Source organism: Neovison vison, chromosome X (assembly GCF_020171115.1).
Source record: "Neovison vison isolate M4711 chromosome X, ASM_NN_V1, whole genome shotgun sequence".
Taxonomy (NCBI): Eukaryota; Metazoa; Chordata; class Mammalia; order Carnivora; family Mustelidae; genus Neogale; species Neogale vison.
Window position 1 is genome coordinate 68,758,187 of NC_058105.1, and position 24,993 is coordinate 68,783,179.

Genomic DNA, 24,993 nt, shown 5'->3' on the forward strand with positions numbered 1-24,993 from the left:
ATGGAATGTTTTTCCATCTTTTTGTGTCTTCTTCAATTTCTTTTGTGAGTGTTCTGTAGTTCCTCGAGTATAGATCCTTTACTTCTTTGGTTAGGTTTTTTTCCAAGGTATGACATGATTTTTGGTGCGATTGTAAATAGAATAGATTCTGTAATTTCTGTTTTACAACAGTTTCATTGTTAGTGTATAAGAAAGCAACTGATTTATGTGCTTCAATTTTGTATCCTGCCACATTACTGAATTGCTGTATGAGTTCTAGTAATTTGGGTTTGGAGTCTCTTGGGTTTTCCACATAAAGTATCATGTCATCTGCAAAAAGAATTTGACTTTTTCTTTGCCAATTTGAATACCTTTTATTTCTTTTTGTTGTTGTTCCTAGGACTTCCAGTACGATGTTGAACAATAATGGTGAGTGGACATCCTTGCCATATTCCTGATCTTAAGAGAAAGGCTTTCAGCTTTTTCCCATTGAGAATGATACTCACTGTGGGTTTTTCATACATGGATTTTATGAAATTGAGGAATGTTTCCTCTATCCCTATACTCTGAAGAGTTTTAATCTAGAAAAGATGATGTATTTTGTCAAACGCTTTTGGATGGGTCCTGTCTGTTTATACAATGTGCAACCCTGTGTTGTTTTATGGGAACTGTTCACATTGAAAGTGATTATTGAAAGATATGATTCTGTTGTCTTCCTGTTGCCTGTGAGGTCCTTGTTTCTATAGACTATCTCTGTAAATTTCAGTTTTATATAACTCTTGGGCTTTTTCTCCTTTTATAAAACCCCCATTAATATTTCTTGCAGGGCTGGCTTAGTGGTCATATATATTTTTAGTTTTTGCCAGTCTCGGAAGCTCTTTATCTCTCCATCCATTCTAAATGACAGCCTTGACAGATAAAGTACTCTTGGCTGCATGCTCTCATTTAGTACACTGAATATGTCTTGCCAGCCCTTTCTGGCTTGTGAGGTCTCTGTGGACAGGTCTGACATTATTTTGATGTTTCTGCCTCTGTATGTAAAGAATCTCTTCCCCCTATCTGCTCTTAAGATGGTTTCCTCGGTTTTAAGATTCACTAGTTTCACTATTACATGCTGGGGCATTGGTTTATTCTCCTTGATCTTGCGCAGTGTTCTGTCTCTGGGACACACACGCTTGTTTCATTCCTCAGATTAGGGAAGTTCTCAACTAGGATTTGCTTAGATATTTCTTCTAGTCCTCCCCCCACCCCAGGGATCCCAATAATTCTGACATTGGAACATTTCATGGTGTCATTTATTTCTCTAATTCTGTTTTCATAGATTCCAAGCTGTTTGTTCCAGGCCTCCTCCTGATTCTCCCTTTTTAATAGTTTGTCTTCTAGATCATTATTCATTATTCTGCCTCATTTGCCCTAGCTGGTAGAGAATCTAGATTAGATTGGATCTCATTGACAGCATTTTTAAGTTCTTTCAGATCAGCTCTCACTATTGCCCTTAGAGTATCAATGTTGTCATTAATGGTTTTCTCCAACCTAGCTATTGTCTGCATAACTGTTACCCTGAAGTCTATTTCTGACATCTTGCTTATATTAGTATCCATTAGTTCTGTGTCAGAGGTCACAGTCTCCGGATTTTTCCTGTGTTGGGGGTTCCTCCTTTAGTCATTCTTTGGAGGGTTGGTTGAAGGAATATACAGAGTCCAAATTATTGATCACAACCCCAGCAAAATGCACCTGTTTTATAGGACCTTAGGGTTGTTGGCCTCTTGTTCTTTCAGCCTGTGTTCTGGGGGAGGGGCCTGGTACACCGTTACTTAGGCAATCCTGTTTGGGCAGAGTGGTTCTGCCCCCTGTGGGGGGGATGGGCTCAGTGAAAACCAGTTTTGAGGGGCTTTTGTTCTCTGGCGGCTTTCCCTGGCAGCTTTCTGCTTTTCTTCTGAGAGTCAGAGAAGAAGTGATCATATCCAAACTTCTGTCTCAGAACAGAGAGAGTGCAGCATGTTCTCCCATAAGTACTCCAGTCCACACTGTCTTTGTTTTTGTCTGTACAGCTAAAAACCACAGTGTCCTGGGTTGTGCACCCCACAGCAGCACTCCCAGCCCTCACTTCCAGGTCCAGGCACATCTTTCCCTTTTGTGCTTCTAAAACTGCCAGCTGCCCTCAGTTCACACACAAACCCCTGCAGCTCCAGGTTTCAGTCTGGGACCTGCCCTAAAGTCCTTTCCCCACCACTACCAGTCTGTGAGTCTGTGTCTGGTCCCCAGCATGGGAGGCTTTTGCACTCCAGCAGCACAGAATCCCAGAGGCTCTCTCCCCCTTCCATTTATCTTCTGGTATCTGCCCACAGAATCATGGTTCCCCACTTCATACCTTGAAACAAACCGCCAGAGATATTCTGTTGGTATAGATCTGGATATATATTCTTACATCTCAGGCTGATTTCATTGGTGTTTAGAGTGGTCTGGTATATATCCAGCTCAATTCAGTGGACCTGTCGAAATAGGGTCACCTACTACTTGGCCATCTTACCCCCTTCCCCAAACCAGACTTGAAGAAAAAAGACTAGCAAGAGAAAAGGAAGGACACTATATAATCATAAAGAGGACAAACAAAAGATATAAAAATTATAAATATTTATGCACCCAACATGGGGGCACCCAAATACATAAAACAGTTAATAACAAACATAAAAGAACTAATCAATAATAATACAATAATAGTAGGAGACTCTAACAACTCACTTATATCAATGAAAAGATTATCTAAACAGAAAATCATCAATGAAGTAATGGCTCACTTTAATAGATGCAGAAAAAGTATTTGACAAAATACAATATCCATTCATTGATAAAATCCTCAAAAAAGTAGTTTTAGAAGAAACCTACCTCGACATAATAAAGGCCATATATGAAAAACCCACACTGAACATCATACTGAAAGTGGAAAAACTGAGAGCTTTTCTCTAACATCAAGGAACAAGACAAGATGTCCACTGTCACCACTTTTATTCAACAAAGTACTGGAATTACTAGCCACAGCAATCATATAACAAAAATAAACAAAACTCATGCAAATTGGTAAGGAAGAAGTAAAATTTTTACTATTTGCAGAAGACATGACAGTTTATATAGAACAACTGAAAGACTACCCTCAAAATTACTAGAACTGATAAATGAATTCAGTAAAGTTTAAGGATAGAAAATAAACATATAGAAATCTTCATTTCTATACATCAATAATGAAACAACAGAAAGAGAAATTAAAGAAACAATCCCATTTGCAATTTCAAAAATTATAAGACACCTAGAAATAAACCTAACAAGAGAGGTGAAAGAACTCAACTCTGAAAAGTAAAAAACACAGATGGAAGAAATTGAAGATGACACCAACAAATGGAAAGATATTCTATGCTCATGGATTGGAAGAACAAATATTACTAAAATGTCTATACTGCCCAATGCAATCTACATATTTAATGCAATTCTTATCGGAATTCCAACATAGTCTTAGAACAAACAATCCTAAAGTTTGTATGGAACCACAAAAGACCCCAAACAGACAAAACAATCTTGAGAAAGAAGAACCAAACTGGAGGTATCACAATTCTAGACTTCAAGTTGTATTACAAAGTTGTAGTGACTAAGGTGGTATGATACTGGCACAAAAATAGACACATGGATCAACAGAACAGAATAGAAAATCCAGAAACAAACCCACAGCTATATGGTCAGTTAATCTTTGACAAAGCAGGAAAGAATATCCAATGGGAAAAAGATGGTCTCTTTAATAATGGTGTTGGGAAAATTAGAGAGCAACATGCAAAGTAATGAAACTGGACCACTTTCCCACACAATACACCAATACGAATTTCAAATGGACAAAAGACCTAAATGTGAGATCTGAAACCATAAAAATCCTAGAAGGGAGCACAGGCAGGATCTTGTCTGACATCAGCTGTAGCAACATTTTTCTAGCTATATACCCTGAGACAAGGGAAACAAAAGGGAAAATAAACTATTGGGATATCATAAAAATAAAAAAATAAAAAAAACTTCGGCACGGTAAAAGAAATCAACAAACTAAAGGGAAACCTATAGAATGAGAGTAGATATTTGCAAATGACATGTCCAGTAAAAGGTTAATATTCAAAATATATAAAGAACTGATACATCTCACCACCTAATAACAAAATAATCTGACTTAAAATGGGTTAAATGTAAAAAGAGAGGAAGATATGCTATGATAACACTAATGAAAAGGTAACTGGGGTAGCTATGTTAATTTGAGTTAAAACAGTCTTCAGAACAAAGACTAATTATCAAAGATTAGATGGGACATTGTACAATGATAAAGGGATCAATTCTCTAAGAAACCATAACAATTCTTAATGTGTATGCATCTAAGAACAGAACACCCAAGTATTTAAAGCAAATCTGATGAAACTGCAAGTTGACAGAGATGAATACACTGTTATAGTTTGAGACTTCAGCACTCTATAATTATTAATGAACAAAACTAGCAAGTAGAAACAGTAAGAACATAGTTGAACCAAGCAACCTCACCAATCAACTTGATCTAATTACCATGTATAGAATATGCCATCCAACAACAGCTGAATACATATTCTCAAGTTCACACAAAACATTCTGCAAGATATGCCACACTTTGGGGACTAAAATCCACCATAACAAATTTAGAAAAATAGATATAATAAAAAGCATACTCTAGGATGGTTCAATATTCACAAATCAATGTGATACATAACATCAATAAGAGGATAAAACATATGATATTTTCAATAGATGCAGAAAAAGAATTTGGTAAGTACAACATCCATTCATGATAAAAGCCCTCAACAAAGTAGCTTTAGAAAGAACATACCTCAACACAGTAAAAGCTATATATGAAAAACTCACAGCAACATCATACTCAATGGGGGAAAACTGATAGTTTTTCCCCTAAGTACAGGAAAAATACAAGGATGTCTTATGTCACCACTTTTATTCAACATAGCACTGGAAGTCCTAGCCACAGCAGTCAGACAACAAAAAGAAGTAAAAAGCATCCAAGTTGGTAAGGAAGAAGTAAAACTTTCCCTATTTGTAGATGACATGATACTATAGAAAACCCAAAAGACACCACCAAAAAACTGCTAGAACTGATACATGAATTTAGTAAAGTTGCAGGATACAAAATAAATATGTCAAAATCTGTTGAATATCTATGCACTAATAATGAAACAGCAGAAAGAGAAATTAAGAAAACAATCTCATTTACAGTTGCACCAAAAATAAGATATGTAGGAAAAACCTAACCAAAGAGGCGAAAGAACTGTACTCTGAAAGCTACAGAACCTTGATGAAAGAAATTGAAGATGACAAAGCAATGGAAAGACATTCCATTCTCATGGATTGGAAGAACAAATATTACTGAAATGTCTATACTACTCAAAGCAATGTACACATTTAATGTGATCTCTATCAAAACAACAACATTATTCACAGAGCTAGAACAAGCAATACTAAAATTTGTATGGAACCACAAAAGACCCCAAATAGCCAAAGCAATCTTGGAAAGAAAAGCAAAACTGGAGGTATCACAATTCTAAACTTAAAGTCGTATTGTTTTACAAAGCTGTAGTGATCAAGACAGTATGGTACTGGCAGAAAAATAGACACATAGATAAATAGAACAGAAAAGAAAATCCAGAAAGGAATCCAAAATTTTGTGGTCAATTAATCTTCAACAGAGGAGGAAAGAATACCCAATGGGAAAATGACAGTCTCTTTAACAAATTGTGTTGGGAAAACTAGACAATCATTTGCAAATGAATAAAACGAGACCACTTTTCTACACTGTTCACAAAAATAAATTAAAAATGGATGAAAGATCTAAATGTGAGACCTGAAACCATAAACACACAGGTAGTAATGTCTCTGACATCAGCTGTATCAACACTTCTCTGGATATGTACCCTGAGGCAGGAGAAATAAAAACAAAAAGAAACTATTAGGGCTTCATCAAAATAAAAAGCTTCTGCATAGTGAAAGAATCAACCAACAAAACTAAAAGGTAACCTGCGAAATGGGAGAAGATATTTGCAAGTGACATATCTGGTGAAGTGTTAGTATCTAAAATATATACGGAACTTACAAAACTCAACACCCAAAACCCAAATAATCCAATTGAAAAGTGGGAGGAAGACATAAACAGAGATTTCTCCAAAAGAAGTCATTTATAGATGGCCAACAGACACAAGAAAATGTGCTTAACATTACTCATGATCAGGGAAATACAAAGCAAAATCACAATTCTCACACTAGTCAGAATGGCTAAAATCAAGGATACAAGAAAAAAACAGGTGTTGATGAAGATGTGGAGAAAGGACAACCATCTTGCACTGTTGGTGGGAATGCAAATTGGTGCAGTCACTCTGGAAAACAGTATGGAGTTTCCTCAAAATGTTGAAAATGAAACTACCTTTCAATCAAGTATTCACACTCCTGGGTATTTACCCAAAAATGCAAAATGCTAATTCTAAGGGATAGATGTACCCCTATGTTTATGGCATCATTATTTACAGTAGCCAAGATATGATAGCTTCCCAAATATCTGTCCATCAACTGATGGATGGATAGAAAAGATATGGTATATACATACAATTGAATATTAGCCACAGAAAAGAATGAAATCTTGTTATTTGTGATGACATGGATGGAGTTAAAGAGTATAATGCTAAAAGAAATAAGCCAGTTAGGGAAGACAAAGATGATGTGATTTCATAAATATGTGAAATTTAAGAAACAAAGCAAATGAGCAAAGGGAAAAAGAAAAGAGAGACAAGCCAAGAATCAAACTCAACTATAGAAAACAAACAGATGGTCACCAGAGGAGAGGTTGAGTAGGCTGGGATGGGTAAAATAGCAAATGGGGATTAAGGAGTGCCCTTGTGATGAGCCCTGGGTGATGTGTGGAATTGTTGAATCACTTAATTGTATGCCTGAAACTAATATAACACTCTATGTTAACTGTACTGGAGTTAAAAAAAATAGAATGGGAGGGAGAGGAATAAAAATAAAATAATAAAATAAAATATATATGTCTTAGGTATGAAAAATATAACATAGAGAATGTAGTCAATATTTTAATAACTTTGTATGGTGGCAGATACATTTTCTGTTAATAATAATAACAGATAACACTTTACCAGATATGTCACTTGCAAATATCTTCTCCATTTCATAGGTTACCTTTTACTTTTGTTGGTTGATTCTTTCAGTGTGCAGAAGCTTTTTATTTTGATGAAGCCCTTTGTATGGTAACTACGGTTATTATAGTGAGCACTGTATAATGTATGGAAGTGTTTGTATGGAAGATACACTATGTTGTATCCCTGAAACGAACATAATACTGTATATCCATTATCCTTAAATAATAACAATTAAAAGTAATTTAAAAATAAAAAAGTATGCTCTGAAACCACAATGGAATTGAATTAAATATCATTAAATGAGGGCGCCTGGGTGGCTCAGTGGGTTAAGCCGCTGCCTTCGGCTCAGGTCATGATCTCAGGGTCCTGGGATCGAGGCCCGCATCGGGCTCTCTGCTCAGCGGGGAGCCTGCTTCCTCCTCTCTCTCTGCCTGCTTGTGATCTCTCTCTGTCAAATAAATAAATAAAATCTTTAAAAAAATCATTAAATGAAAGACACCTTGCGTACCCTAAATACTTGGAAACCAGATTATATGCTTCTTTTTTCTAAATTTTACTTTATTTTTTCAGTAACATGTTGATCAAAGAAGTTTCAAGATAAATTTTACAATTTTGAAGTAAAAACCAAAAATTCTGAAAAAGGAAACATTACAACTGATGCCAAAGTAATATAGAGTGTCAAAAGTGACTAGAGTGAACAATTATATACCAACAGATTGGTAATCTAGACAAAGTGGATAAATTCCTAGAAAAATCAACCTATCAAGACTGAATCATGAAAAAAAAAAAGAAAATCTGTATAGACCTATAACTAGGGAGGAGATTGAAATAGTAGCCACCCCTGCCCCCTCCCACATTAAAAGTCCAGGATTGAATGGGTAATTAAAAAACCTCCTAACAAATAATGGTCTTTACTGGAGAACTATACCAAACATTTAAAGGTTAACACCAATCCTTTTGAAACTTTTCCAAATAATTGCAGAGAAAGAAGCACCTCAAAACTTATCGTATGATGCTGACATTAAAGCTGGAGGCATCACACTCTCTGATTTCAAAATATATAACAAAGTTATAGTAATTTAAAAAGTATACTAGCATAAAAACAGACATGCAGATTAAAGGAATAGACTAGAGGGCCCAGAAAAACGCATATATGTCAAGGGTGCATATTTTAGAAGAGTGTCAAGAATATACAATGGGGAAAGGACAGTCTCCTCAACAGAAAATGCTCGGAAAACTGAATATCCAGATCAAAAATATGAAATTGGGCCTATGTACTACCTCACAAACACAAATCAACTCAAAATGGGTTTAAACATAAGGCCTGAAACTAAAATTCGTAGAAGAAAACATATGAGAAAAATTTCATGATATTGAGGTTGGCAATGATTTCTTGGCTGTGATACCAAAAGTACAAGAAGCAAAAGCAAAAATAGACCAGTGGAAATACATCAAATTCAAAAAGAAACTTTTAAGAACATGAGAGGCAACTTCTGGAATGGAGAAAATTTTTGGAAATGACTTGTCTGAGAGGAGATTAGTATTCAAATATTCAAATATGTAAGAAATTTTCAACTCAATATAAAAAAACCAATTTACCTGATTAAAAAATGGATAAAAGATGTGAATACAGGTTTCTCCAAAGAAGACATGTAAGTTACCAACAGATGGGTGAAAAGATACTCAACATCAGTAATGCAAATCAAAGACACAATGAGATACAACTTTATACCCCTGAGGATGGCTATCATAATACTTTTGAAAAAGCAAAAGACAATATGCATTTGTGATGATGTGGAGAAGTTGGTGGGAATGTAAAATGGTACAGTTTCTATGGAAAACAGCATAGAGTTTCCTCAAGTAATCAAAAATAAAATTACTGTATGATCCAGAAATTCCTCTTCTGGGTATATACCCAAGAAAATGTAAAGAAGGCTCTCCAAGAGATATATTGCACTTCCACGTTTATTATAGCATTAGTCACAATGCCTAGATATGGAAACAACCTAAATGTATATCAGCAGATGAATGGATAAAGAAAACACGATGTATAAATAACAATAGCATATTTTCAGCCTCAAAATGTAAAGAGATCCTGCCATATTGGACATGGATGAACCTGGAGGACATTTTAAGTTAAAATGTGCCAGACACAGAAAGATAAATACCGCTGATTCCATTGAAATGAGGTATCTAAAATAGTCATAATTAGATACAGTAGAAGCTAAGGGGAAGAGAACATAAGAAGTTGCCATTCAAAGAGTATAAAAGTTCATTTGTTGTTTTCTGACTTATTAATTTTAGCCATTCTGACTGGTGTGAAGGCATGGAGAAAAGGGAACTTTCTTACACTGTTGCTGGGAATGCAAGCTTGTACAGTCACTCTTGAAAACAGTATGGAGGTTTCTCAAGTAGTTAAAAATAGAGTTACACTATGACCCAGGAATTGCACTCCTAGGTATTTGCCCCAAAGATAAAAATGTAATGATCTGAAGGGGCACATGAATCCCAATGTTTATAACAGCAATGTCCACAGTAGCCAAACTATGGAAAGAGCTAAGATGTCTATTGATAGATGAATGGATAAAGAAGTAGTATGTACATACAATGGAATATTGCTCAGCCATCAGAAAGGATGAATACTTATATTTACATCGATGTGGATGGAACTGGAAGGTACTACGGTGAGTGAAATAAGTCAATCAGAGAAAGGCAATTATCATATGGTTCCACTCATTATGTAGAATATAAGGAACAGTGCAGAGTATCATAGGGGAATGTCGGGAAAACTGAATGGGAATAAATCAGAAAAGGAGACAAACCATGAGAGACTCTTAACTGTAGGAAACAAACTGAGGGTTGCAGGAAGGGAGTGGGTGGAAAGATGGGGTAATTGGGTGTTGCACTTTAAAAAAGGCATGTGATGTGATGAGCACTGGGTGTTGTATGCAACTGATGAATTATTGAACTCTATATCTGAAACTAATGATATAATATATAGCTATATACTGGCTAATTGAATTTTAAATTAAAAAATGGGAAAAGGGGTGCCTGGGTGGCTCAGTGGGTTAAAAGCCTCTGCCTTCGGCTTGGGTCATGATCCCAGGGTCCTGGAATTGAGCCCCTGGGCTCTCTGCCCAGGAGGGAGCCTGTTTCCCTTCCTCTCTCTCTCTGCCTGCCTCTCTGCCTACTTGTGATCTCTGACTGTCAAATAAAAAAATAAAAATCTTTTAAAAAATGGGGAAAAAACCCAAAAGGTATAACAAGTTCAGTTATGTAAGATGAATAATTTTTAGAGATTTGATTTGATATCTCTAGATTGTGCTTATCATTAATGATAATGTATACTTAAACATGTAATACTTTAGATCTCATGTCAAGTGTTCTTACCACAGTAAGTTGTATTTTGAACTAAATGACAAAAAAATACAAGTCATCAGAATTTGTGGGGTGCAGCAAAACTAGTGCTTAGAAGAAAAATTATAGTATTAAATGCATATGTTACAAAAGAAAAATAATCTAAAAGGAATAATCTAAGCTTCCATTTCAGGACACTAGAAAAAGAAGAGCAAAGTAAATCCAATATAGGAAGAATAAAAAAATAATAAATATTAGAACTGTAAGGATGTCTGCTTTTACCACTCCCATTTAACATTATACTGGAATACAAGAAAAAGAAACATACATAGTTGGGAAAGGAGAAATATATATTTTTTTCACATTCTGTGATTGTCTATACAGAAAACCTCAAAGAATCAACAAAATATCTCCTGGTACAAGGCTAATATACAAATGTCAACTGCTTTCTTATAGACTGGCTATGAACAACTGGGGTTTTAAAATGTAAATACAATGCTATTTACATTAACAGAAGCCAAATGAAGTACTTATGTATAAATCTAAGAAAATATGTAAAATATTTGTATAAAAAACTATAAAACCTGGATGTAAGAAATCAAAGAAGATGGAAATCAATATTGGCTTATTTTTTTTAAAGCTTTTATTTGGGGTACCTGGGTGGCTCAGTGGGTTAAGCCTCTGCCTTCAGCTCAGGTCATGATCTCAGGGTCCTGTGATGGAGTCCCTCATCAGGCTTTCTGCTCAGTTGGGAGCCTGCTTCCCCCCCCCCCTCTCTGCCTGCCTCTCTGCCTACTTATGATCTCTGTCTGTCAAATAAATAAATAAATAAAATCTTTTTAAAAAAATAAAATAAAAAAGTTTTTATTTATTTATTTGACAGAGAAAGAGAGCAAAAGCAGGCAGAGCAGCAGGCAGAGGGAGAGGGAGAAGCAGGCTCCCCATTGAGCAGGGAGCCTGACACTTGGCTCGGTTCCAGGATCCTGGGATCATGACCTGAACCGATGGCAGGCACTTAACTGACTGAGCCACCCAGGTACCCCAATAGTAGCTTATTGTTTAATAAAGATATCTCAATCTGTCTAAAATGCTTTTTTTAAAAAATATTTTTTTAATACTTTAATTGTAATTGGAACACTCTCTAACTCATTTTCTGAAGGTTGTATTTACCTGATACCAAAGCTGGACAATGACATCACAAGAAAAGAAAACTATAGGCCCACATCTTTTATGATTATAGATGCAAAAAATCCTCAATGAAATTCTAGCAAACAGAATCCCACAGTATATTAAAAGGATTGCTCATCATGATCGAGTAGGACTTTCATCCTAGGAATGCAGGAGTGATTCAAATATAGAAAAATCAATAAAGGCACATTAACAGAATGACGAAAAAAATCACATGGTCATTTTTATTGATGCAGAAACAGAATTTCACGATAAAAGTCACGTGACAAACAAGGAATGGAAGGTGTATTAAAGTTAACCAGAGCTGTCATGACAAAATGTCACAGACTGAATGGCTTGAAGAACAGAAATTTATATCTTCAGTTTTGGAGGCTAGAAGTACAAATTCAAGATGTCAGGAAGTTTCTTTTTTCTGAGTTCTTTCTTTGCTTTGCAGATGGTTGCCTTCTCAATCTGTCCACACATGGTCATGTGGGTGTGCACTGCTGCTATGTATTTGTATCCAAATTTCCTTTTCTTATAAAGACACCAGTCAGATTGGATTAGAGCTCACCCTCATGGCCTAATTTTAATTTAACCCTCTCTTTAAAGGCCTTGGCACCAATTCAGTTACATCCAGATATACTGGAATTTAGTACTTAAGCATATGAATTTTGGGGGTACATAATTCAGCTCATAACAGAAGGGAACATGCACAGCCTGATAAAATGCATCTATGAAAACCCCACAGCTAACATGCTCAATGGTAAAAGACTAACAGCCTAATTCTCTAAGATCAGGAATGAGATGAGGGTATTTACTTTTACCACATCTATTTAACACTGTACTAATAAGATATAGCTGGAGAAATTAGCCAAAGGAAGAAATAAAAGGCACTGAAATTTGAAAGAAAAAAGAAAAACTGTTTTGGTTCACAGATGACATATATTCTTTTTTAAAAATTTTTTTCTAGTACATTATTCTTTTTTTAAAATTTAAATTTATTTTCTCAGTGTTCCAAGATTCATTGTTTATGCACCACACCCAGTGCTCCATGCAATATGTGCCCTCCTTAATACCAACTACCAGGCTCACCCAGCCCCCCCACTCCTCTCCCCTCCAAAACCCTCAGTTTGTTTCTCAGAGTTCACAGTTTCTCATGGTTTGTCTCCCCCTCCAATTTCCCCCAACTCACTTCTCCTTCTCCCAATGTCCTCTGTGTTATTCCTTATGCTCCACAAGTAAGTGAAACCATATGATACTTGACTCTCTCTGCTTGACTCATTTCAATCAGCATAATCTCCTCTAGTCCCGTCTATGTTGATACAAAAGTTGGGTATTCATCTTCTCTGATGGAGGCATAATACTCCACAGTATATGTGGACCATATCTTCTTTATCCATTCGTCCATTGAAGGGCATCTTGGCTCTTTCCACAGTTTGGTGACTATGGCCATTGCTGCTATGTACATTGAGGTACAGATGGCCCTTCTTTTCACAACATCTGTATCATTGGGGTAAATACCCAGTAGGGAAATTGCAGGGTCATAGGGTAGCTCTATTTTTAATTTCTTAAGGAATCTCCACACTGTGTTCCAAAGTGGCTGTACAAACTTGCATTCCCACCAACAGTGTAAGAGGGTTCCCCTTTCTCCACATCCTCTCCAACACTTGCTGTTCACTGTCTTGTTAATTTTGGCTGTTCTAACTGGTGTAAGGTGGTATCTCAATGTGGTTTTGATGTGAATCTCCCTGATGGCTAATGATGATGAACATTTTTTCATGTGTCTGTTAGCCCTTTGTATGTCTTCATTGGAGAAGTGTCTGTTTATGTCTTCTGCCCATTTTTTGATGTGGTTATCTGAGTTTGAGGAGTTCTTTATAGATCTTGGATATCAGCCCTTTGTCTGTAGTGTCATTTGCAAATATTTTCTCCCATTTCATGGGTTGCCTCTTTGTTTTGTTGACTGTTTCCTTTGTTGTGCCGAAGCTTTTAATCTTGTTGAAGTCCCAAAAGTTCATTTTTGCTTGTTTCCTTTGCCTTTGGAAACATGTCTTGAAAGAAGTTGCTGTGGCTGATGTCAAAGAAGTTACTGCTTATGTTCTCCTCTAGGATTTTGATAGATTCCTGCCTCACTTTGAGGTTTTTTAATCCACTTCAAGTTTATCTGTGAGTATGGAGTAAGAGAATGAGAGGTCATATATTCTTATACATAGATAACTTCAATAAACCCCAAATAAGGATTCCTGGGTGGCTCATCATTAAGCATTTGCCTTCTGCTCAGATCATGATCCCAGGGACCTGGGATTAAGCCCTGCATCAGGCTCTCTGCTTGTGGGGGAAGCTTGCTTCTTTTTTCCACTCCCTCTGCTTGTGTTCTCTCTCCTGCTGTGTCTCTCTCTGTCAAATACGTAAATAGATCAAATATTTTTAAAAATCCCAAACATATTTCAGATTATAAACAAATTCAGCAATGTTACAGGATACGTTGGTGAATATGTTGATCTACATACAAATATCAGTTGCATTTCTTTTTTTTAAAAAAATTATTTGTTTATTTGACAGAGAGAGAGAGAGAGAGAGAGAACACAAGTAGGGGGAGTAGCAGAGGTTGAGGGAGAAGCAGGCTCCCTGCTGATTAGGGAGTCTGCTGTCAGGCTTGGTCCCAGGACACTGAGATTATGACCTGAGCCAAAGGTAGGCACTTAACTGACTGAGCCATCCAGGTAGCCCCATCAGTTGTATATCTATATATGCTAGAAATGAGTCATCTGAAAATGAATTATGGAATATGTTTTGTTAATAATAGCATTAAAAAAATAAAATACTGGGGACGCCTGGGTGGCTCAGTTGGTTAAGCAGCTGCCTTCAGCTCAGGTCATGATCCCAGGGTCCTGGGATCGAGTCCCACATCGGGCTCCTTGCTCGGCAGGGAGCCTGCTTCTCCCTCTGCCTCTGCCTGCCTCTTTGTCTGCCTGTGCTCGCTCGCTTTCTCTCCCTCTGTCTCTGACAAATAAATAAATAAAATCTTTTAAAAAAAAATACTGTGGTACCCGGGTGGTGTAGTTGGTTGGGTGACTGACTCTTGGTTTTGACTCACATTGTAACTTGGGATTGTGAGACTGAGCCCCAGGTCGGGTTCCACACTCAGTGCAGAGTCTGCTTGAGAGTATCCCTCTTCCATTGCCCCTCCTCTTTACTCTCTCTTTTTAGAATAAATGAATAAATCTTTAAAAGAAGGAAAAAAGAAAATACTCAGGATTAATATTAATAAAGAATATGCAAGACTTGTACATTGAATGCTACAGAACCTTGAAAGAAATTAAGTTAAGTCTAAATGAATGGAAGGATATTCAATTATTATGGATTGTAAAAATGAATATTGTTAGATGGCAATACTTCCCAAACTGATTTACAGATTCAATGCAATCTGTATCAAAATCTCTATTACCATTTTTACAAAATGGACAGCCTGATTCTAAAACTCATAGGAAATTGTTAGGGACCCCAAAGAGCCAAAACAATGCTCATAGTTAGAAGACTCATAATTCTTGATTTTAAAACTTACTACAAAGCTACAGCAATCAAATTTTTTAAATTTAGACATAAGAATAGATGTATAGATTAATGGAATAGAATTGAGAATACAGAATCAAGCCCGTTTTTGATAAGGTGACAACACCAGTAAATAATCAAGAAATGGTCCTGAGATAATTGGATATACCCTTGAATATAATAAAATTGGACTCTTATCTCACATCCATTTCAAAATTAGCTTAAAATGGATCAAAGACTTGAATAGAAGAGCTAGAAGTGTAACAAATTTAGAAGATTTCTGGGTAAATATTAATGAGTTTGGATTTGGCAATGATGTTTCAGACATGACACCACAAAGACAAGCAACAAAGGAAAAAAATAGATAAACTGAAAATCAGTATAATTAAGAACATTTGTTCATCAAAGGACACCATGAAGAAAACAGAAGCCAAAGAATGGGTAAAAATATTTGCAAATCCTGTATTTGACAAAGGTTTAGTATTTAGTATATATAACAGTCTTAGAACTCAAAAAATAAAAGACAACCCAATTAAAAATGGGCAAAGAAATTGAATACGCATTTCCCTAAAGAAGATATACAAATCGTCAATAAGCACATGAAAACATGCTAAACATCATTAATCATTAGGGAAATGCAAATCAAAACTACAATGAGATACCACTTCACACACATTTGGATGGTTATATAATAAAGGAGTTGGATGAAAACAAATTTTTGCATAATATGGAGTAATTGATACCCTGATGTACTTGGTGTACATGGTGGGTATGTACTTGGTGGGTATGTAAAATGCTGTAGACATTGTGGAAAGCCTTTTAGCTGTTCCTCAAAAAGTTAAATGTAAACATATGACCCAGTGATTCCACTCCTACATATATACTCAGAATTGAAAACTGATGTTCAGGGGCACCTGGGTGGCTCAGTGGGTTAAGCCTCTGCCTTCGGCTCGGGTCATGGTCTCAGGGTCCTGGGATCGAGCCCCGCATCGGGCTCTCTGTTCGGCGGTGAGCCTGCTTCCCCCTCTCTCTGCCTGCCTCTCTGCCTACTTGTGATCTCTCTCTCTTTCTGTCAAATAAATAAATAAATAAAATCTTAAAAAAAAGAAAACTGATGTTCAAAGAAATAGTTGTACATGAAAGTTCATAGTAGTGCTCTAACATCAGCAAAAGTGAAAAAAAATCCATATGTCCATCCACTGATGAATGGATAAACAAAATGTAAATCCATACAATGGAATGTTTTTTAGCTATAAAAGGAATGAACTACTGATATATGGTACAAGAAGGATGAACCTCAAATATGTTATGGTAAGTGAATGAATACAGACACAAAAGGCCATATATAATTCCACTGATACACTAAATATTCAGAATAGGTCAAATTAATAAAGACAAAAGTCACATTAGTGGTTGTCAGGGGCTGGGGGGAAGGAGAAATATGGAGTGACTACTTAGAGGTATGAGGATTTTTAGGGAGTGTGATGAAAATGCTCTGTTACACTGTGGTGATAATTCTACAACAATCTGAATGTTCTAAAAACCACTAATTTGTTGACTTTAAAATGATTAAAATGTTAAATTTTATGTTACACGAAGTTTACCTGAATAAACAAATGCAGTAAGCAATCCTGCAATTAAAATAAAGCTAGTTTGGGAGATGAACCATGAGAGACTATGGACTCTGAAAAACAATCTGAGGGGTTTGAAGTGGCGGGGGGGTGGGAGGTTGGGGTACCAGGTGGTGGGTATTATAGAGGGCACAGCTTGCATGGAGCACTGGGTGTGGTGAAAAAATAATGAATACTGTTTTTCTGAAAATAAATAAATTGGAAAAAAAAATAAAGCTAGTTTGTATTTGTTTAACTGATCCATACAAAGTTCAAATAAAATATAGAACATATACAAAAATAGTCAAAAGCTTGAATGGACACCAATTATCTTGTTTGAAACAAATTTAAAATAGAAAATTTCAGCAAAGAGTTACAATACATAAGAAAGATTAATAGAACCATGATAGAAATTTTAGAAGAAAAATTAAATAATTGATATAAAGCCTCAGTGAAGTTAGCTACAGTAATAGAGTGGATATTTTAAATAATTAGTGAATCTGAAGTTATCATCACCAAAATTACCCAATTTGAATAACAGAGGAAAAATGGATTAACAAAACAAAACAATAGAGACTCAGAAATCTGTATGATCACAACAAAAATGTAACATTCAAGTCATTGGTGTTGTTCTTTTCTTTCTTTTTTAAAAATATTTATTTTATTTTATTTATTTGAAACAGAGAGAAAGAGAGCATGAGACAGGAGAGGTCAGAGAGATAAGCAGACTCCCTGATGTGTAGGGAGACTGATGACTTGATCCCGGGACTCCAGGATCATGACCCAAGCAGAAGGCAGTTGGTTAATGAACTGAGCCACCTAGGTGTCCCCTGTTCTTTTCTTTCTATGTAAAGAGAATGTGTGTACAGCTGAATGAGTATTTGAAGAAGTACTGGTTAATTTTTTTAATTTAACAAAAAACATGAAAGTAGAGATTCAAAAAGCCAAGTAAAGCCCAAACAGGATAAACTGAAAAAAAAAAATCCAGCTGAAATACATTATAATCAAACTACTAAACGCTAAAAACAAAAAGAAAAAGAAGGAAAAGAAAAAAAAATGCTGCAAGCAAGATAGTTACAGGAGAAAAACAATTTGAATAACAATGGATTGCTCATCAAAATTCTTTAGGGCCAGAAGGAAGCACCAAAGCAATGGAAAAAAGGAATTCTTAAAACAAAGAGAAATGATAGAAGCACACTTGGAACATAAAGGAAGAAAAAAAATGGAAAGGGAAAAATAGAGGAAAATACAATAGACTTTCTATGTCCGCTGGGGTTTCCTAGCTCACGTTTGACAGCTGTTGCAAAAATTGTACCACTGTCAATGCAGTCCTAAATTCATATAGAAGAAATATTTAATATAACTAAATATAAAGAATTTAAAAGGATTCCTAGGAGTTTAAAGTTTCTACACTTCAATCTCATTAAATTGACAAAATGTTCATACTTACAGACTTTAATAAGTTAATTATGTACAATGTAATACCTGAAGCATCCAGTAAAAAATATATAGAAAAAGATAAACTCAAAGAATTACACATAAATCAAAATGCGATTCTTAAAAATGTTTAAACAACCTACAGAAAGGTAGGAAAAAATAAACCAGAAACGATAACAGAAAAGAAAATAATTAATGAACTAGTAGACTTAAATCTAAGGACATCAATAATTAATTTAAATGTAAATGATTTTAATATATCATTTATAAATACATAGAGGGGTAGAATGGATAAAAGAAGTAACTGTATGTTCTCTACAAGAAACTCACTTCAAATATAACATTATAGGTGGGTTGAAAGTGAAAGAATGGAAAAAGCCATACTGTGGAAATATTAATCAAAAGAAAGGAAGGGCTATGTTAAAATCATATAGGTAGATTTCAGAGCAAAGAAAATTTCCAAAGACAGGGCCCATACATAGAGATAATAGAGTCAATCCACCAGGAATCCATAACAATGCTATATATGCATGTACCAAACAAAAGAGTTGTATGATGCAAAAAAAGAGACAGAAATAGAAGCAGATATACACAAATCCACAGTTATAACTGTGCAGTTCAACACCTCTTTTTTAACAGTTGCTACAATCACTGTACACAAAGTCATCAAACATAAACATATAGAAGAACTCAACAACACGTCATATAACATCCCACTTGACATGAACAGAATACACATGTTTTTTCAAGTGCCCATGACACATTTACACCAAGATAGATTATATGCTGGGACATAAACAAGCCTCAAAAAATTTAAAATAAATGAAATCATACAAGATTTTATTTGAGCAAAATAAAATCTAACTAAAAGTCAATAACAGAAGATATTAGAAAAAGATCCAAATACTGGAAAGCAAAAAACATTTAAAATCATAGTAAACAATGAGATATTGCCTCACACAAGTCAGGAAACAACAGATGCTTGTGAGGATGTGGAGAAAGGGGAGCCCTCCTACACTCTTGGTGGGAATGCAAGCTGGTGCAACCACTCTGGAAAACAGCATGGAGGTTCCTCAAAAAGTTGAAAATAGAGCTACCCTATGACCCAGCAATTGCATTACTGGGTATCTACCCCAAAGATACAAACATAGTGACTTGAAGGGGCACCTGCGCACCAATATTTATAGCAGCAGTGTCCACAATGGCCAAACTATGGAAAGAGCTTGGATGTCGATTGACAGATGAATGGATAAAGAAGATGTGGTAAGGGAATATTTTGCAGCCATCAAAAAATGTAATCTTGTCATTTGCAACAATGTGAATGGAAGTAGAGGATATTATACTAAGTGAAATAAGTCAATCAGAGAAAAGTAATTATCATATGATCTCACTGATACATGGAATTTGAGAAACAAGGCAGAGGATCCTAGGAGAATGAGGAAAAAATGAAACAATATGAAACCAGAGAGGGAGAATAAGGGACTCTTAGTCTAAGGAAACAAACTGAGGGCTGCTGGAATGGGCAGGGTAGGAGGTATGGGGTGGCTGTGTGATGGACATTGGGGAGGATACGTGCTATGGTGAGTGCTATGAATTGTGTAAGACTGATAAATCACAGACCTGTACCCCTGAAACAAATAATACACTATATGTTAATTTAAAATTTTAAAAATATATAAATAAAAATAATTTCCAGTTAGTTAACATACAGTATAATATTAGTTTCAGGTGTTCAGTTTAGTGATTCATCACTTACATATAGCATCAAAATATTCCAATGAGCGATTAGGAACATGCTTGAGATAATTGAAAAAACAAAAGTACCTGCAAATAAATAGAAAGTCAAGGAAAGGGAGGGGCACCTGGGTGGCTCAGTGGGTTAAGCTTCTGCCTTCAGCTCAGGTCATGATCTCGGGGTCCTGGGATCAAGCCCTGAATCAGGCTCTCTGCTCAGCGGGGAGCTTACTTCCCCCTCTCTCTTTGCCTGCCTCTCTGCCTACTTGTGATCTCTCTCTCTCAAATAAATAAGTAAAAATCTTAAAAAAAAAAAGAAAGTCAAGTAAAGGGAACAGAGAGAGAAGCAAACCAAGAAACACACTCTTTTTAAAAATTTTTTGTTTTTTTAAATTTCTTTTCAGAATTCATTGTTTATGTACCACACCCAGTGTTCCATGCAATACGTACCCTCCATAATACCCACCACAGGCTTACCCAACTTCCCAACCCCCGTGCCTTCAAAACCCTCAGATTGTTTTTCAGAATCCACAGTCTCTCACGGTTTGTCTCCCCCTCTGATTTCCTCCAACTTCCTTCTCCTCTCCATCTCCCCATGTCCTCTGTGTTATTTCTTATGTTCCACAAATAAGTGAAACCATATGATAATTGACTCTCTCTGCTTGACTTATTTCATTCAACATAATCTCTTCCAGTCCCATCCATGTTGATACAAAAGTTGGGTATCATCCTTTCTGATGGAGGCATAATACTCCATAGTGTATATGGACCACATCTTCCTTATCCATTCGTCTGTTGAAGGGCATCTTTGTTCTTTCCACAGTTTGGCGACCATGGCCATTGCTGCTATAAACATTAGGGTACAGATGGCCCTCCTTTTCACTACATCTGTATCTTGGGGTAAATACCCAGCAGTGCAATTGCAGGGTCATAGGGAATCTCTATTTTTAATTTCTTGAGGAATCTCCACACTGTTCTCTAAATTGGCTACACCAACTTGCATTACCTTTGAAGTCTTTCTTTCTGTAGAATGTCTCTATATTTCTGTTCAATGCTATTCTTGGGATTTTTCCTCTTTTATAGAACCCCCCTTAATATTTCCTGCAGTGTCGGCTTGGTGGTTGCATAGTCTTTTAAGCCTTGCCGGTCTTGGAAACTCTTTATCTCTCCATCCATTTTGAATGTCAGTCTTGCTGGATAAAGTATTCTTGGCTGCATATTCTTCTCATTTAGTGCCCTGAATATATCTTGCCAGCCTCTTCTGGCTTGCCAGGTCTCTGTGGACAGGTCTGACGTTATTCTGATGGGCTTCCCTCTGTAAGTAAGGAGCCTCTTTGCCCTGGCAGCTTTCAAGAGATTATACCTACAATTATAATTTCTCAATTTGACTATCAGGTGTCGTGATGTTTTTTTGGAGTGTATAAACTTGGGTGGAGACCGTTCAGCCTCTAGTACATGAACGCTGGTTTCATTCGTGAGATTTGGAAAATTTTCATGAAGGACTTGTTCCACGATATCTTCTAGACTTCTTTTTTTCTCCTCCCCTTCAGGAATTCCAATAATTCTGACGTTGGAACGCTTCATGGGATCATTTATTTCCCTGATTCTGTTTTTGTGGTTTCTAAGCTGTTTGTTCCAGGCTTCCTCCTGATCCTTTCTCTCTCTCTGTTTGTCTTCCAGATCACTAATTCTATCTTCTGTCTCAGTTACCCTAGCTTTGAGAGAGTTTAGATTGGATTGGAACTCATTGAGAGCATTGTGGACCTCCTCCCTGGTAGCTTTAAGCTCTGCCCTAACATTGTGAACATCCTGTCTGGTCGTTTTCAGTTCGGCCCTAATCAATTCTGTTTGGTCATCCATGGCTTTCTCCAACCTAGCTATTGCCTGGATAATTGTTAGCCTGAATTCTCTTTCCGACATATTGTCTATGTTGATAGCCATTAGCTCTATTGAGGAAGGTCCATCCTCTGTATTTTTCTTCTGTTGGGCATTCCTCCTCCTTCAAAGGTAACTCGATGTCAATAAAAACGTATCTATCAATAATCACTCTCAATGTGAATGGCCTAAATGCACCCATAAAATGGCACAGGGTTGCAGATTGGATAAAACGACAGGACCCATCCATATGCTGCCTACAAGAGACCCATTTTGGACCTAAAGATACACGCAGACTGAAAGTGAAGGGGTGGAGAAGCATCTTTCATGCCAATGGGACTCAAAAGAAGGCTGGGGTAGCGATTCTCATATCAGATAAATTAGACTTCAAACTAAAGACTGTAGTCAGAGATACAGAAGGACACTACATAATCCTTAAAGGGACTATCCACCAAGATGATCTAACAATTGTAAATATCTATGCTCCCAATATGGGAGCAGCCAATTACTTAAGAAAACTGTTAATCAAGATAAAGAGTCATATTGATATGAATACACTAATTGTAGGAGATCTTAACACGCCTCTTTCAGAATTAGACAGATCATTGAAGCAGAAAATCAATAAAGAAACAAGAGCATTGAATGACACATTGGACCAGATGGACCTCATAGATATATACAGAACATTCCACCCTAAAACAGCAGAATACTCATTCTTCTCAAGTGCACACGGAACCTTCTCCAGAATAGACCACATACTGGGTCACAAATCAGGACTCAGCCGATACCAAAAGACTGAGATTATTCCCTGCATATTCTCAGATCACAATGCTTTGAAACTGGAGCTCAATCACAAGGAAAAGTTCCGAAGGAACTCAAACACCTGGAAGCTAAAGACCACCTTGCTTAAGAATGCTTGGATCAACCAGGAGATCAAAGAAGAACTGAAACAATTCATGGAAACCAATGAGAATGAAGACACTTTGGTCCAAAACCTATGGGATACAGCAAAGGCGGTCCTAAGGGGAAAATATATAGCCATCCAAGCCTTGCTCAAAAAAATTGAAAAATCCAGAACACACCAGCTGTCTCTACACCTTAAAGAACTGGAGGATCAACAACAAATCAAACCAACTCCACACATAAGAAGGGAAATCATCAAGATTAGAGCTGAGATCAATGAGGGAGAAACCAGAGATACAGTAGAACGTATCAATGAAACTAGAAGCTGGTTTTTTGAAAGGATCAATAAGATCGATAAGCCACTGGCTACACTAATCCAAAAGAAAAGAGAGAAATCCCAAATTCATAAAATTATGAATGAAAAGGGAGAGATCACAACTAACGCCAAGGAAGTAGAAACAATCATCAGAAGTTATTACGAACAGTTATATGCCAATAAGCTTAGCAACCTAGATGAAATGGATGCATTCCTGGAAAAATATAAACTACCAAAATTGAACCAGGAAGAAATCGACAACCTGAATAGACCGATATCTAATAACGAGATTGAAGCAGTGATCAAAAATCTCCCAAAAAACAAGAGCCCAGGACCTGACGGATTCCCTGGGGAATTCTACCAAACCTTCCAAGAAGAAATAACACCTATTCTCCTGAAGCTGTTTGAAAAAATTGAAGCAGAAGGAAAAGTTCCAGACTCTTTCTATGAAGCCAGCATTACCCTGATCCCCAAACCAGGCAAGGACCCTACCAAAAAGGAGAATTTCAGACCAATATCACTGATGAATATGGATGCTAAGATTCTCAACAAGATCCTAGCCAACAGGATCCAACAACACATTAAAAAGATTATCCACCATGATCAGGTGGGATTCATCCCTGGGCTACAAGGATGGTTCAACATTCGTAAATCAATCAATGTGATACAACAAATTAATATGAGAAGAGAGAAGAACCACATGGTCCTCTCGATTGATGCAGAAAAAGCATTTGACAAAATCCAACATCCGTTCCTGATTAAAACGCTTCAAAGTATAGGGATAGAGGGAACATTCCTGAACCTCATCAAATCTATCTATGAAAGACCCACAGCAAATATCATCCTCAATGGGAAAAAGCTTGCAGCCTTCCCATTGAGATCAGGAACAAGACAAGGATGCCCACTTTCACCACTCTTGTTCAACATAGTATTAGAAGTCCTAGCAACAGCAATCAGACAACAGAGAGAAATAAAAGGTATCCAAATTGGTAATGAAGAAGTCAAACTCTCTCTTTGCAGATGACATGATTCTTTATATGGAAAACCCAAAAGACTCCACCCCCAAACTACTAGAACTCATACAGCAATTCAGCAGCGTGGCAGGATACAAAGTCAATGTGCAGAAATCAGTGGCTTTCTTATACACTAACAATGAAAATACAGAAAGGGAAATTAGAGAATCGATTCCATTTACTATAGCACCAAGAACCATAAGATACCTGGGAATAAACCTAACCAAAGAGGTAAAGGATCTATACTTGAGGAACTATAGAACACTCATGAAAGAAATTGAAGAAGACACAAAAAGATGGAAGACCATTCCATGCTCTTGGATCGGAAGAATAAACATTGTTAAAATGTCTATACTGCCTAGAGCAATCTATACTTTTAATGCCATTCCGATCAAAATTCCACCAGCATTCTTCAAAGAGCTGGAGCAAATAATCCTAAAATTTTTATGGAATCAGAAGAGACCCCGAATCGCTAAGGAAATGTTGAAAAACAAAAATAAAACTGGGGGCATCACGTTGCCTGATTTCAAGCTTTACTACAAAGCTGTGATCACCAAGACAGCATGGTACTGGCATAAAAACAGACACATAGACCAGTGGAACAGAGTAGAGAGTCCTGATATGGACCCTCAACTCTATGGTCAATTAATCTTCGACAAAACAGGAAAAAGTATACAGTGGAAAAAAGACAGTCTCTTCAATAAATGGTGCTGGGAAAACTGGACAGCTATATGTAGAAGAATGAAACTCGACCATTCTCTTACACCGTACACAAAGATCAACTCAAAATGGATAAAAGACCTCAACGTGAGACAGGAATCTATCAGAATCTTAGA